This window comes from Octopus sinensis, unplaced genomic scaffold (genome assembly GCF_006345805.1).
Source record: "Octopus sinensis unplaced genomic scaffold, ASM634580v1 Contig07825, whole genome shotgun sequence".
Lineage (NCBI taxonomy): Eukaryota > Metazoa > Mollusca > Cephalopoda > Octopoda > Octopodidae > Octopus > Octopus sinensis.
In genome coordinates this window covers 32,501-48,803 of record NW_021830468.1, presented here as the reverse complement: position 1 = coordinate 48,803, position 16,303 = coordinate 32,501, and the positions used below count along the sequence as shown (strand labels likewise).

Below are 16,303 nucleotides of genomic sequence, written 5' to 3'. Positions count from 1 at the left end.
GGCTCCTCGCTTCATTGAAGCATTTAGTCGGTTCCAAGCCGGGCCACTTGGCCATATATCTAAAGTAGTCCGCTGGGAAGGAATTCATTATCCTGTACAGATCGTTATCCCATATGACCTCCGCAGTCACCTGCGAAGGCCACTCAGGGTCCTCCATGCAGGACAGAAGCCCCTCCCACTGGCCCTTCCTTTCAATTTTTCCAATCTCATTTTCTAATGTCCCTCCCTTATGGAAGAGGACCACAAATTCCTCTTCCAGCGGCACATCCACCGAAGAAGCATCGGCACACGCTGGCAATGTCCCATTTTTTTTTTTTCTTTTCTTCTTTTTCCCTTGGATCGCGGGAGGGTGATGTTCGTTTGCTATGTCCAGCAGGTCCTCCCTTTCTCCCGCAGCCCTCAGGTCCTTCGGTGGGCAACCATTGTTGCTTACGTTTTTTCGAGGAGGTGGAAACCTCCTCGTCATCCTTCTTCTTCTCTCCCTCCATTGAGGGAACAGGGAGTGATGCCTCTATTAACTGCTCCAGGACCATAGTTTGGTCCTTGGGGCAGTTTTTCTTGATGTGGCGGGTTTCTAGGCATAGGTGACACTTGGGGGGACGTCCCTCGAGCATCATCGGATACCTAGACCCGGCCATCCTAAAAAATCTGGAAAAACCAGACTCTCGGCTGATTGGGTCCATAGGGTCAAAACAGCTTTTGACCCCTCCCAATCAGCCGCAGGCAAAGTTTTTACGTTGAGCAGCTTGGTACTGCTACCATCCAGACCCCGGCGGAGAGAATCCTCTATCCACTCGGGCTCAATTCCGGGTGGCAAACCGCAGACCCAAGTCCTCAACTTCTTCCCACAATAACTGGGAAGGAACATAATTTCATTGCCCTCCAGGGGCCGCCTTGCAAATTCGCAAGCTTCTTGGGGGGAGTCAAATAGCAACCAGAGAGTTTCATATTTGACTCCCCGTGAAATAAATTTAATAGCTGGCATGTATTCTGCCAGCTCTTTCAGAATCGTGGCTTTCGGGAAGACGGTTATGGTATCGAGCGATTTTGAATAAGTCCTCAACATCACCGTCTTCCTTTCGAGCTCTTTTAGCCATGATTTGGGAGGTGTCAATTCCCACACTAATAATTCGTTTGCCATTTAAAAAAAAGTTCAAATACAGTTCACAATAGAGTTAAAAATGAAGAAAGATACACACAAAAAAAAGAAAGACACAACAGAAGGGAAGAAAAAAAAAAAAAATAACAGTTCAATAAAGTTTTTGGTTTCAACTAAATGATAGGTAGGAAGAAGAGTTCAAATGATGGCAAAGAAAATAATTTTCGGCCGAAAGGTACTCCTGGCCTTTGTATAATCCACAGAGAATTACATTTTCAAAAACAATTTCTCACAATTGTGTGAGAAAACACACTTACGTCTCTACCTCGGCAGACAAAAAGCTCCGAATCCGGTAAGGACTCCTTGCTTGTACAAAAAATAAAACCTACAGGCAACAAATCCTACTGGACTCAAAGAGCAAAAAGTCTTACCTTACGGTAGAGCGTCTTTCAATTCAACTATCGTCCGCTGCACACCTGCGTGACGACTTCAACGGTGTCAAGAAGAGAACTAAATGACCGGAACCGGAAGCAAGCTTCTTGCCACATGCCATGCCTGTGCCTATATACAAACATATGTGTATACGTGTATATATATATAATGTATAATTATATATATATATATATACACATACAATCTTGCTTGAGTATGTGTGTGTGTGTGATGTGCGTGTGTGTGAATGAAAGTGTGTGTGTGTGCGCGAAACCATACTTACATACACATTGCAATCTATTAGGTTGTCAAGAAAGTTCTTGCGGTTTTTAACCTTTAAATTCATATGCACATATCTCAAACAAAACTTTATTAATCGAAATAAACTCCATCAGAATCAACACACTTTTGCCAACGCGAAACAAGTTTATTTATGTCATTAGCATAAAAATCCTGTGTTCTGGTGGCGTTGAAGTCGTTCAAGGTGTGTTTGGCATCGTCTTGGTTTTTGAAGCCTTTCTCATGCAAGAAGTTGTCAAGATGCTTTAAAGAGTGGTAGTCGGTAGGTGAGAGGTCTGATGAGTATGGTGGATGAGGCAGAGTTTCGTAGCCCAATCCGTTCAACTTCTGCTAGGTCAGTTGTGCGACGTGCGACCGAGCGTTGTCGTGGAGAAGAATTGGTCCTTTTCTATTGACCAATGCTGGCTGTTGTGGGAGTTTCTTATGCATTTCATCCATTTGCTGAGAGTACTTCTCCGCCGTAACAGTTTCGTGTGGATCCAAATAGCTGTGATGGATGAGACCGGCCGCAAACCACCAAACGGTCACCATGACCTTCTTTTGGTGCAACTTTGGCTTCGGGAAGTGCAACCACCGAGCTGTGCGTCACTGGTTGTCGTAAAGAATCCACTTTTCATTGCAAGTCACAATCCGGTCGAGAAACGGGTCGTTCTTGTTGCGTAAAAGAAAGGAAGACGACACTTCAAAACGGCGTTTTCATTGGTTGCCGTTCAATTCGTGCGGCACCCATTTCTCAAGTATTTTTGTTTTTCCAGTCTCTTTCAAGTGGTTGGAAGTTGTCGTATACGCTACGTTTAATTTAGAAGCAAGCTCTCTAACAGTTGTGCGTGGAGTGGCTTCGACTAAGGCTCTTAGTTGATCGTTGTCAACATCCGATGGCCGACCACTACATTTATCATTTTCTAGACTCTCATCACTGCTACGTAATTTCTTGAACCACCATTGTTCTGTACGTTCACTAGTGGTTCCTGGGGCAAATGCATCGTTGATATCGCGAGCTGTTTCAGAAGCTTTTCGGCCTAGCTTGAACTGGAATAAGAAAATTGTGCGAATTTGCTTTTTATCCATGTTGTATTCAACGTTCCGGAAAAATGGCCTAATTATTCAAAAAGAAAAAACGTAACACGATTAGATAGAGCGAAAAACGGGCTTTAAAATGATATATAAAGTCAAAGTAATTTAACGAAAATTAATTTGAAAATATATCATTTAAAACCAAAATTTAAAATTCCGCAAGAACTTTCTTGACAACCTAATAGTGAGGGTAGCAATGGTAGCACTATTAAGGAGGTCATTAAATGCTAAAACCAGCTTCAAATAAACCTCATTTTATTTTCACCTTCTTCCTATCTTCCACTTTTGAATTTATATCGTGTCCTGGAGATTTTTGCCCTTTTCACTCTTTCACTCACTCACTCGATCTCTCTCTCTCTCTTCTTTTCCCTGTCTGTCTGTCGTCTCTCTCTTTCTCTTTTCCCTCCCGTTTCATATATTCCATTGCTAACTTATCGTCTGCTGTGTCATCACGTGTTTTCCGCCATTTCTTTTAAAATTGTTTCATTTCTTTCAACTTAAACTTTCATCTTTCTCTTTCGCATGCGCTCTCCTTATTGAAAATTTATTGTCGTTCGCTAAAGTTAACTATAAATGTACAGGACCCGCATCGTGGGGCTAACTAGGATTCTCTGAAGACACGTGAGTTAAAGCATCCTGTAGATATGCACGCATGTACTCACATGAGTGCGTATGGTGGCACTGTGTGCTTGTATGTACGCATATATGTGTGTATATATGAATGTATATACACACATATATGATATGTATCTGCGTATGTATACATGTGTGTACGTATGCACATATGCATACATGTGTATAAGTATGAATGTATGTGTGTATGTATTTACGAACGTGCGTATTTATCCTTCTATGTACTTATGTATGTACGCGAGTATATTCTATGTATGCATGCGCTTATGTATGCCTGTATGTGTGTTTAAGTATGTAAGTATGTATAAAAATATACGGGTGTATATGTGTCTGTATGTACATTTGTTTCTATACGTCTGTATGCTTGTATGGCAATATATATTGGTATGTATGCATATATTTTGTGCGTATGTATATGTTTACATAGGTACAAGTATATACATGCATACGTACGCTATGTATGATATATGCGTGTGTATTTGTATACATATGTAAGTGTGTATGTATACAAATGTATATGTATCTAAGTATGTCCGTCTATCTGTCTGACAGTATGTCTGTGTATGGACAGATGAACTGATGGATGAAAGCTTCGATGGAAGGAAGAATGGATGTATGTATGTTAGTCAGTTGTTTTCTATTCGTGTATATTTAACTACCGGTGAGCGTAATAATAATTGATATAAACATCTCACGAAATTAAGAAAAATACCTTTTTGTGCGAAACGTTTTGCCGAAAAACTTGATAAACATGGAAGGAATTCTTTTGTAAAGCAATAATATAATAATGCAAAATAATGGTTGAAACAAATGGAGGCTACTGCGGTAAATAAAATTCTGTCGAAAAAGATTAATGCAAACAAACGCATATATACGTAGAGAAATTTGCCTGTATTGCGGGAAACGGATTTACTCTTTATGTAGAGTGGTTCTCCATCTCAAGGTCATACTTGTCTGTCCAATATAGTTGTGTCCACTCCCCGAGCAGGTTATTACATAAATTAGGTTCTCAGAGGCACAAGTGAATCTAGTTTTACCGAAAGCGAAAACGGTCGATATATTAAAAATTATATTAAAACGATGAAAGCGTGTGTATTTGACTTTCTCAATTTCTAATACACACACACACACACACACACACACACACACACACACACACACACATATATATATATATATATATATATAGATAGATATAGATATATAGATATATAGATATATAGATATATATGTATATATGTATATATACTGGAAGAGAAAGGGGGCAAGAGGGTGACGGATTACTAATTAGCTAAATAGATTGATTATCTATCGAGCTAAATACACAGACACGTAAACACGCACCAACACACGTTCACACATGCACACGCACGCACACACAAACATAGATAGATAGACAAACAGACAGACATAGATATAGATAGATAGATAGATAGATAGATAGATAGATAGATAGATAGATAGATAGATAGATAGATAGATAGATTGATGGATACATTAGATCGATAGGTAGATAGATAGATGACAGACAGACAGATACATACTTAAGCAAACACGAAGACATAATTAATTAATGATGTGTTTTGAAAAAAGGTTGTTTCTCTGCTTCCGTATATAAGTCGAAGTGTCAGAGAGGGAATGAGTTTTAAGCAAATATACTGTCATATTGCTTCATAACCAGCCACACGCAGGCACATATAAATACCACCTCTTTCTGCCTGTCTATCTATCTATCTATCTATCTGTCTGTCTGTCTGTCTGTTTCTCTCTCACTCTCTCGCTCTCCCTCTCACACACACCACATACATATCGATAGAGAGGGAGAGGGTATATAGCTTGTTAGCTTGATAGCTAGTTAGCCAGATATAACAGACTAACAGACAATTATATAAATTATGTGAATGACGTGACGATATAATGATCAGGCGCGAACGAACACACCTTTATACAATGATATAACATACATACATATATATATAATTGTGTATATATATATATATATTATATATATATATATATATATATATATATATATATATAGATATATATATATATATGTATATATGTATATAATGATATATATATATATATATATATATGTGTGTGTATATATATATATGTATATGTATATGTCTGTATGCGCCTAATTTGCCTGTCGTGACATAATTTCATCATAGCCCTATTTTTTGTTGTTGTCATTGCTACTGTTGATGTTGTTGTTGTTGACGTTATTAAGGATGCCTACGATTGTTTTCAATCAGATTAAATACACATCTTCAATAAAGCGTCATGGATGCCTTACCCTTTCTTCATTTTCCATTCTTTTCCCGGTAAATACGATAAAAGAACAGAGGAAGGGAACAAATACAGAAATACACAAGCCTCCACGTTGCGTACGTCCATCCATGGCCGCGCATGCTCATTCCTTCGTACAATCTTTTACACATATAACTACACAAAAAGGAACAGGCATATATATATATATATATATTCTTTCATTCTTTTATTTTACTTGCTTCAGTCATTTGACTGCGGCCAAGCTGAACCCGGGACTATGGGGTTGAGAAGCAAGCTTCTTACCAGACAGCCACTCCTGCGTTCATATGTATATATACCTATATATAGATATATATATATATATATTATATATATATATATATATATATATATATATATATATATATATATATACATATATATACATATATATATATATATATATATATATAATATATATATATATATGTATGTATATATATATATATTATATATATATATATCTATATATATATATATATATATAATATATATATATATAATATATATATATATATTTAAGCAAATATACAGGCATGCAGGCATGCATGCATATATAGTTCTGTATGCATGTATAAATAAATGCATGCACGAATTTTTCACAAATATGAACACACGTATACATATAATCATATGAAAATTATACACACGTTACACATCTGGCCATATACAGATTCAGAACTACGCACACACATACATACACGCGCGCATACACACATGGGCACGCATACGCGCGCGCACACATACATGTGGTTTCACGTACACACATACATACATACATACATCAAGAGAGAAAGAAACATAGATACACACAGACACATATATACGCATATACATACACACACACGCGCACGCACATTTGTTCATACATATATACATTTTTTCTAACACACACACGCATATACACACGCATATACATAGTGAGGAAGAGACAATTAAAGAAAGACAGACAGACGCATATATATGTATATACGCTAAACAAAAAAAAGTCACAAAGATTTTTGGTATTGAAGTGAAGAGAGAAAGAGATAAAAATTGCACGACAAATCAGTAAAAGCTACGTTGCGTGTTCAATCCTAGCCTGGGGCAAACAGTTTAGCTTGTAATTTCTTTTGTTCTCTTTTCAATTAGATTTAATTAACGTTGATCTGAAGAAAGTAAGAGTTAAAGAAGCAAGAAAAATGACAAGGAACAAATAGGGGGGGAGTGTGTGTGTGTGTGTGTGTGTGTATTTGCCGAAAAATGCATGACAAAAAAAAAAACAAAGAAAAAATCTAACTGTAAAAACGACAAAAAGTAAAAAAAAAGACAATATTCGGAAAAGTAAAACAAATGCAAGTGGGTGGGTGTGTGTGTGTGTATTTATGTATGTATGTGCGTGTGTGTGTATGTGTGTGAGTATGTGTATGTATCTATGTGTGTGTGTGTGAGACGAAGGAGGGAGAGAGAATGTGAGTGTGGGAGACAGTGTGTGTTTGTCTGTATATGTATGTGCGCTTATATGTGTGTGAGTGAAAGTGTGTGCGTGTGTGTGTGAGAGAGAGAGAGAGACTGTGTGTGTGTTGGAGTGTTTGAGTGCGTTCATATGTGTGTGTGTGTATGTGTGTATGGGAGAGAAAGGTGCTTCAGTATGTGTGTACGCATGTATGAGCGTGTGTGTGCGCGTGTGTGCGTGTGTGAGTGCGCATGTGTGTGAGTGTGTGTGAGTGTGTATGTGTGTGCATGTGTGTGAGTGTGTGAATGTGAGTGCGTGTGTGCGCGTGAGTGTGTGTGTAAGAGTAAGAGATTGTGTGTATTAGTGTGTGTGTGTGCATGTGGGTGAGTATGTGTGTGAGTGTGAATGTGTGTGCATGTGTGTGAGTGTGTAAGAGTAAGACATGTTGTGTGTGTGTGAGTGTGTGTGTGTGTGAGTGTGTGTGAGTGTGTGTGTGTGTGCGTGCATGTGTGTGAGTGTGTAAGAATAAGAGATAGTGTGTGTGTGTGTGATTGTGTGTGAGTGTGTGTGAGTGTGTAAGAATAAGAGATAGTGTGTGTGTGTGTGTGTGTGAGTGTGTGTGTGTATGCGTGCATGTGTGTGAGTGTGTAAGAATAAGAGATAGGGTGTGTGTGTGTGAGTGTGTGTGAGTGTGTGTGTGTGTATGCGTGCATGTGTGTGAGTGTATAAGAATAAGAGATAGTGTGTGTGTGTGTGTGTCAGTGTGTGTCAGTGTGTAAGAATAAGAGATAGTGTGTGTGTGTGTGTGTGTGTGTGTGTGTGTGTGAGTGTGTGTGTGTGTGTGTGTGTGTGTGTGTGTATCGTAAACGATCAAAAATTTGTAACCAAGAGTAAATAGGAACAGCAAACCAACACAAACCAACAACAACAACAGCAACAACAACAGGATCGTTAACAAAAACCTTACAGAAAACGAAAGCCATGAAGAAAGAGCGAAAATTAAAGATACACACAAAATGGTGGAAGACAACCTATGAAATTAATAATAACAACCATAACAACGACAACAACAATAGGAAGAGAAAACCTGGGAAAAGAAAGGCAGGGAGCGGGAGAGGGTGATGTAGGGGGAGGCGTAGGGGATGATGTTCTGCGACGTAGAAATCAATGTGAGATTGCTTGTAGGGGTTTAACAAAAATGAAGGGATCCGCTTTGCGATATTGAGAAAAATCTTTTAATTCTTTCAGAGTGAGAACAATCATAGATTGGTATTTGGTGGCATCAATATTATTAGAAAAAAGGTGGTGGCGGCGGTGGTGGTGGTGGTGGTGGTGGTGGTGGTGGTGGTGGCGGTGGTGGCGATGGTGGTGGTGGTGGTAGGGGAAGGGCGTGGTGTAATCGGAGGGGGGGAGCGGAGGAATAGGTGGAGGACAGTTGGAGGTGCGGGGGCGGAGGACTTTGGTGTGGGCTTGAGGTTGGGATAAAGTGAGAGAGATGTGAGGATGAGAAGGTGATGAAGAAGGTGAGGAGAGAGAGAGAGAGAGAGAGAAGGAAGTAGGGGGTAGGTGGAGGCAAGGGGTGGGTGAGCGGCATGGGTGGAGCGACGTCGTTCTGTTTAATTGTGCTTTGTTTTGGTTTGTGTTGCATTGTAACGTTTTCATTTCTGTCACTTAATACATGAACACACACACACACACACACACACACACACACACTCACGCTCACACACATACACATTCATGCTTGCTAAAACACACGCACACCTACATACACACAACCCACCGCATAATATATGCATGCGTGTGTGTGTGTGTGTGTTCGTGCCAGAATTCTTGTCACTGTATGTATGTATCCATTTACGTATGCATGTGTATGTATGTGCGTGTAAGTATTTGTGCGTGCGCGTATGCGAATATATGCATATGTGTATGTGTGTGTGTGTGTGTGTGCGCGTGTATGTGTGTATGTGTGCGTACATGTGAGAGAGTGTGCGTCTACAAACAGAGAAAAAGTACTCAATAAATAGGGCAGAGCTATCTCTAACAATAAGAGTAAATATTCCTGGGAGTTTCGCCTTCAAGTACTCCGAGGTTCACGGTGTAATATATCGGACACAATTCAAAAATTTTCTTTAAAATTCTGGATTTCAGTGATAAAAACACAAAGCACGTTTTGTGGTTTGTATGACTAAACAAACACACGCGCACACGTCTTCACACACACACACACACACACACACACACACACACACACACACACACACACGTTTAGTAAGGTAGATAAACTAAGGCTTGAAACAAATATTTAAAAGGTGCACAAAATATAGATTGTAAAATAAAGAAGAAAGCTATGAAATGTTTTATCTTGATAATATATACATAAACTAGCACTATGACCCGGCGTTGCTGGGTCATAGTGCTAGTGCATGCATATACAACTGCGTGCGTGCACATATACACTTGAGTACTGTCCAAATCTCCGACTAATCACATACAGCTAGCTGGCGTTCAATTGGCGTATCAAGTTTCGGGCATTTTGATTGGGTTTTGGATAGAAAATTCACAAAAAGTCACTTCTATTGATTTTTTTAATGGCTTTTTGGGTGACTGGGGAAATGTAAAGATGTGCACGACCACCCTTGGACGGTTTTGAATGACCATAGAAAGTGCGAGCCCTCTAACTGAAAAATTGTGGATTTGTATAAAGGACACGCACACACACACACACAGACATTTTGCCGTTTATATAGAGAGAGATAAAGCATCGTAGAGGCCCAATGGCTGGCCCAGTGGTTAGGGCAGCGGACTTGCGGTCGTGGGAACGCGGTTTAGATTCCAAAACCGGGCGTTGTGAGTGTTTATTGAGCGAAAACACCTAACGCTCCTCGAGACTCCGGCAGGGAGGGAGGGGTGATCCCTGCTGTACTCTTTAACCACAACTTTCTCTCACTCTTTCTTCCTGTTTCTGTTGTACCTGTATTTAGAAGGGGCCGGCCTTGTCACACTCTGTGTCACACTGAATCTCTCCCGAGACCTACGTTAAAGGTACACGTGTCTGTGGAGTGCTCAGCCACTTGCAATTTCATTTCACGAGCAGGCTCTTCCGTTGATCGGATCAACCTGGAACCCTCGTCGTCGCAACCAACAGAGTGCCACGACGACGGCGACATAAGGCAGTGAGCTGGCAGAATGGTTAGCACGCTGGGAAAAATGCTTAGCGGGATTTCGTCCGTCTTTAAGATCTAAGATCGAATTCCGCCGAGATTGACTTTGCCTTTTATGCATTCGGGGTACGTAAAATAAGTACCAGGTGAATGCTGGGGTCACAGTAATCACCTTACCCACTTCTCCAAACTTATTGGCCTTGAGCCAAAATTTGATACCCACGCATAACTACGTACATACAAACATTTGATTCGTGTAACATAATGCAATACATATTATTAGCTTGATAAATTGTTGTGGTTCAACATCAGCTTGCACTTGGACCATCCGCTGCAGAGAAAGGAAATAACTGCAATGATGGAACGTTTACAGGCGACGAATGATGTATAAACTGGCGCTTAACACTTTTTTATGTTTACATATGCAATAATCCCCCGCCCTATCACGGTTCGCCTATCGCGGTTCGCTTATCGCGGTTCGCCTATCGCGTTATATTATCATCATCATTGTTCGACCGTGGTCGAGACAATGGAGTTTACTATGCTGTGCCAGACTTCACGGTCCATCATAGCATTACGGAGGTCTTGTTGCTGGATGCCTGTATCCCTGGAGATTACATCAGGGTAGGAGAGTGTGCGCCCTCTGGTATTGTGAGTAGATGGCTTCCAGAGGAGAAAAGTAGAAATTACCTCTTTTTCAGCTCTACAACAATGTCCAGTAAACTGGACTCTCTTACCTTTCACAAGAGATGACACAGGTGGTAGTTTCCCATATATTTGCATTTTGGTTGGATGGCGCTTCCACGAGAGATTTTGAGCTCTCATAAGGAGGCGAGTGTAGGTTCCATCCAACCGCCTCTCAAGCGTTATATTAAAGCTTATACCGATTCCTCCATGGTGATGTTTTGCATTTATAATAGAACTAGCAGTATCGCCCGGCGTCGCTCGGGTTTGTTTCGACCCTTTAGAATTAGAATTTTTGAAAGGTAAAAATTTTGCATTATGTAGCTTGTTATTCTCTTTCTGATTGAAATACACCGAAAAATGGCGACACAGCAGTTAAAAATAGGGATTTTCATAGAAAGAAAGCACCTTTTTGATGTAAATAATTTTTGGCGTTAACATGGTCCGATTTGAATATTTTCTCCTACGGAAGGAAGAGCAAGCCTTCTTCTATCATACTCTTAATTTTGGTCAACTTGCGCCGCAGGGTCTCGGAGGAGATAGTGTTAGTGAAGGCTACCAAACCTGCCATACACAGACGAATTCAGCTTTATATAGAGAGAGATATATAGAGTGGTACTTTGACTTACGAATGTCCCAACTAACGAGTTTTTCGAGATACCAGTCGTCTCTCGGCCGAATTTTTGCTTTGAGTTGCGAGCTAAAATTCGGGTTACGAGCCAGGTTCTGATACCACACCGTTCGTTGGTGTAGCGAACGCCAGAGTGAACGCCGTCACATCCGGTCAGCACCCGTGTCTCACACGATAGCTAGACAGATATGCACGTTAGCAAGTGGAATGATCGTTAGTGAAGTGTTAGGTAGACGGCTATTAAAATGCTTAGTCGATGCAGGCTACAGAAGTGTTCTGCTCGCAATTGTGCCTGCGGTTGTTTTGCAAAACTTAGGTTTACCAAATATGGGTCCGAAGAAGGTGAGTGCGAAGGACAGTGGTGAGAAGAAGAAGCGGATGCCGTGTATTGAATTAAAGAAAGAAATTATTGAAAAACAGGACCAAGGTGTGCATGTAGTGGACATGGCGAAACAGTACGAGCGTAGCACATCTACGATCTGTACCATACTGAAGTAGAAGGAGCCGATAAAGGCTATCATGCCAGCCAAAGGCGTTGAAATAATTTCTAAACAGTGAACATCTTTCCATGAAAATATGGAGAAGCTGCTGATGGTGTGGTTGACGGAGAAGCAGCTCGAAGGAGATACCGTGACGGAGGCTATAATTTTCGAGAAGGCACAATCTATTTACGCTGATTTGCTACAGCAGACCCCAGGCACTTGTACGGACGAGGCATCAGGCGAGCCGTTTAAAGCTAGTCGGGGCTGGTTCCAGAATTTTAAAAGCGGACCGGCATTGACCCGCTTGTCAGTCATGGTGAGGTAGCGAGAGCGGATATGAAGGCAGCTGAGGATTATCTCGAAACTTTTGCCGGAATTATAGCAGCCGAAGGATACCTCCACCAGCATGTCTTCAACTGTGACTTTTTTTGGAAGATGTCAAGGTGGACTTATATAACAACAAAGGAGAAGAGGATGCTAGGCCATAAACCCAGGAAATATAGGTTAACCCTCGTAGTGTGCGCCATTGCGAGCGGCGACTGCAATATTAAGCAGCTGCTCGTTTATCGTTCGGAAAACCCCGGAGCCTTTAATTGACATAAAATTCCGAAAGAAAAACTGTTGGCTATGTGAAGGACAAATCCAAGGCGTTGGTCACTAGATAGTTCTCTGTGGAGTGGGGGAATTTGATCTTTGGTCCTGATGTTAAGAAATATCTCCAGGAAATTAACCTACACCGTACAAGCCCTTCTCGTCCTGGATAATGCACCTGCTCACCCACCTAACCTCGAAGATGACATCCTCGAAGGGTTCAAGTTTATAAAGGTTCTCTACATTCCACCCAAAACCACCCCTATCCTGCAGCCTATGGACCAGTAACTAATTTCTAATTTCAAGAAACTCTTCCCCATGCACCTGTTCCGCCGCTGTTTTGAGGTGACTAAGAGCACAAACCTCACCTTTGGAGGGTTCTAGAAGGACAGCTATAACATCGTGATGTCTCAGAATTATTGATATGGCTGGCAAGGTGTTAAAAAGAGGACCTTGACCTCTGCGTGGAAGAAGCTGTGACCTGAGGTTGTGTCTAAAACGGACTTTGAAAGACTCGAACCCGAAGCGGCAGTGGTGGAGGAGGCTGTGTCCCTCGGCAATTCCATGGGCCTGAACATGGATGAAGGTGACATCAATAAGCTCATCAAGGAGCACTCTGAGGAACTGACAACAGAAGAGCTAAAGAATCAACGGATGCAGTAACACACAGAGGTTTTGCAGGAAATAGGTGACGCGAAGGAGACTGAGGAGGCTGTCTCCACAAGTGCCATAAAGGAACTGTTGGGAATGTGGGAGAAACTTTCAGACTTTATTCAAAAGAAACACCCAGAAAATGTGACAAGTGGGCGTGCGACGGCGCTTTTTTGTGACATTGCCTAACTCATTTCAGAAACACTCTGAAAGTGAGGATGAAACAGACCTTAATACAGTTCTATATTTAAGAGATGAGGAATTATGTACATTATTTATATTATTTACTTTTGACGGATATTTGTCCTCACATTGTTTGTTGCTAACACAATGTTTCGGCTGATATACCCTCCAGCCCTCATCAGGTATCTTTGGAAAATTTCGAACCTGGGTTCTCATTCCTAAGGTATTAGTTTCGATGTTAATATTATTATTATTATTATTATTATTATTATTATTATTATTATTATTATTATTATTTTCTTTTTTTTTCAGGTCACTGCCTGGAATCGAACTCGGAACCTTGGGGTTAGTAGCCCGCGCTCTTAACCACTACGCCATATGTCCACGGGCATATGGCGTAGTGGTTCCGAGTTTGATTCCAGGCAGTGACCTGAATAATAATAATGCTAATAATAACAACATCAAAAAATACCTTAGGTATGAGAACCTTGGTTCGAAATTTCCCCAAGACACCTGATGAAGGCTGGAGGGTATATCAGCCGAAACGTTGTGTTAACAACAAACAAGATGAGGACAAATATCTGTCAAATGTAAATAATGTAAATAATGTACATAATGGAAACTGACCTTATTGGACAGGTATTTATCGAAAAGTCCTGTAGATGAAAATGAAGAAAGCGTGGTGAAAAGGGCAAAAATCAACGAATAAGATTCAGTTCTTCAGTTCAGACTTTCTCCTCCACCACCGTCACCATACTTAACAAAACTAGCTTGATGCAGCATACTCCATTGTATTGTTTTTTTAAATAAAATATTCGTTATTTATAAGTACATTTTTCTTATTTAAAAACACGTAGCTAAAAAAATTGTAGTGTTTTTTGTGGAGGGGGGTGCGGAACGAATTAATGACATTTCAATTCGTTTCAATGGGGAAGTTTGATTTGACATACGAGTGATTTGAATTACGAGATCCATCTCGGAATGGATTAAACTCGTAAGTCAAGGTACCACTGAATATATACAAATTATGAAAATAATAAAAAACAAAATACATTACAGTACTGTTTCTACTTCACGGATTTTCATCTATCGCGGGGTGTATCGGAACGGGACACCCGCGATAGTCGAGGGATTATTCTACTTCTACGCTCATACACAAGTGTATTAGTAACTTATATAGCAGATATAGAGACAAGGTTAATTTAGCCGTATCTCCATAGACTGAAATAAATGAGGAATAGCTTTAAACGCATTTCGAGTATTATTGCATTCTCATTAGGGACGAGTCAACGGGCATCTCAGTCCACACAGCATCAATATATGAGGTAAGATATATGTAACCTATGCAGTTTATATATCAGCATGGCCGCAGCTCTGAGCTTAAACTAGAGAAAAAATATATATATATATATATATGTGTATATATATATATATATGTGTGTGTGTGTGTATGTATGTGTGTGTGTGTGTGTGTGTGTGTGTGTGTGTGTGCGCGCGCGCCCGTCACCATGATTGAACGTTAGCTCCCAAATCTTTTTTCTTCTGCCTCTATTTATTTCATCGCGTTCCTTTCTGTTGAAGAGTGTAGGCTCGAAATGTAAAAGACTTTCACTTCCCGAGCATTAAACTAATACATCTGTTTGTTGTTTACACCACCTGTCTTCGTCTTTCTTTCTGTAAATTTCAACTATATATATATATGTTTGTGTGTGTGTGTGTATAACGTATATATATGTATATGTAAATATGTATATATATGCATGTATATATATACATATATGTATATACATATATTTGTTTATATATATATATATATATATTATATAATTATAAAAATAAAATTATGATTAAGGGTTCTGGAAAGCCAGCTTCTATACGCTAGAACTAGCCGTATAAAACCTATAATCCACTATAGATTTTAAAATAGAGAAGAAATTAATAGTGGATTCTAGGTATATGACATCTACTTCTAGCGTATAGGTGCTGGCATTCAAGAGCCCTTAATAATAATGATATTTTTATAATTATATACTTATAAATAAATTCTACCGATATTCATTTTTGTAGTTTCAGCTCAGAGCTATGGCCATGCTGGGGCACCACCGTTTTGCTACACTGTATTATTGATAGCTTCCTCTAATATGTAGCATTTTGTGAATATGGGAGTCTGATGTCGCTACCCTTATTTGCACCTCTTGCCGCGATGTAGGTTCATCTGGGAATCTGGGCACTACCATTCAATCCATCGGTGTCAACAGCACTAAAATAAGTGTTGTTTGGGAACAAACTAAAGAAACCACAACTTTCAAACACATTTATCCAATGTTCAACCGAATCGATAAGTAAATTCCATAAGTAAATTACAACCCCGCCCCAATACTAAACAGCGACAACTCTAGTAAGCCATAAAAAATTATAATCCCTACCGTCTTCCGTAGTGTAAAATAAAAATAAAACTTAATAATCACATTATTTCAATCAATCAAGATAATTGGCAGGATTAAATACTAACCTTACTAAAACTAGAACCAGAGCCATTTCAAGCAATGGACATTGACTCGTTATTAATAATAATCTGCAATAACCAAATTATATGCTAAATTGCGATTCATCTTTAAGTCCATATAA

At 39.8% G+C, this 16,303-nt stretch overlaps 1 long non-coding RNA gene across 1 annotated transcript in view; it reads left to right on the top strand.

Annotated features, from left to right (window-relative positions):
* Positions 1–1,915: 1,915 nt before the first annotated feature.
* The window catches only part of LOC118761088, a 19,335-nt gene continuing 4,947 nt past the window's right edge, over positions 1,916–16,303 (top strand). The window contains exon 1 of the long non-coding RNA XR_004997149.1: positions 1,916–2,008. This is a non-coding gene — a long non-coding RNA (uncharacterized LOC118761088). The remainder of the gene's footprint in view (positions 2,009–16,303) is intronic.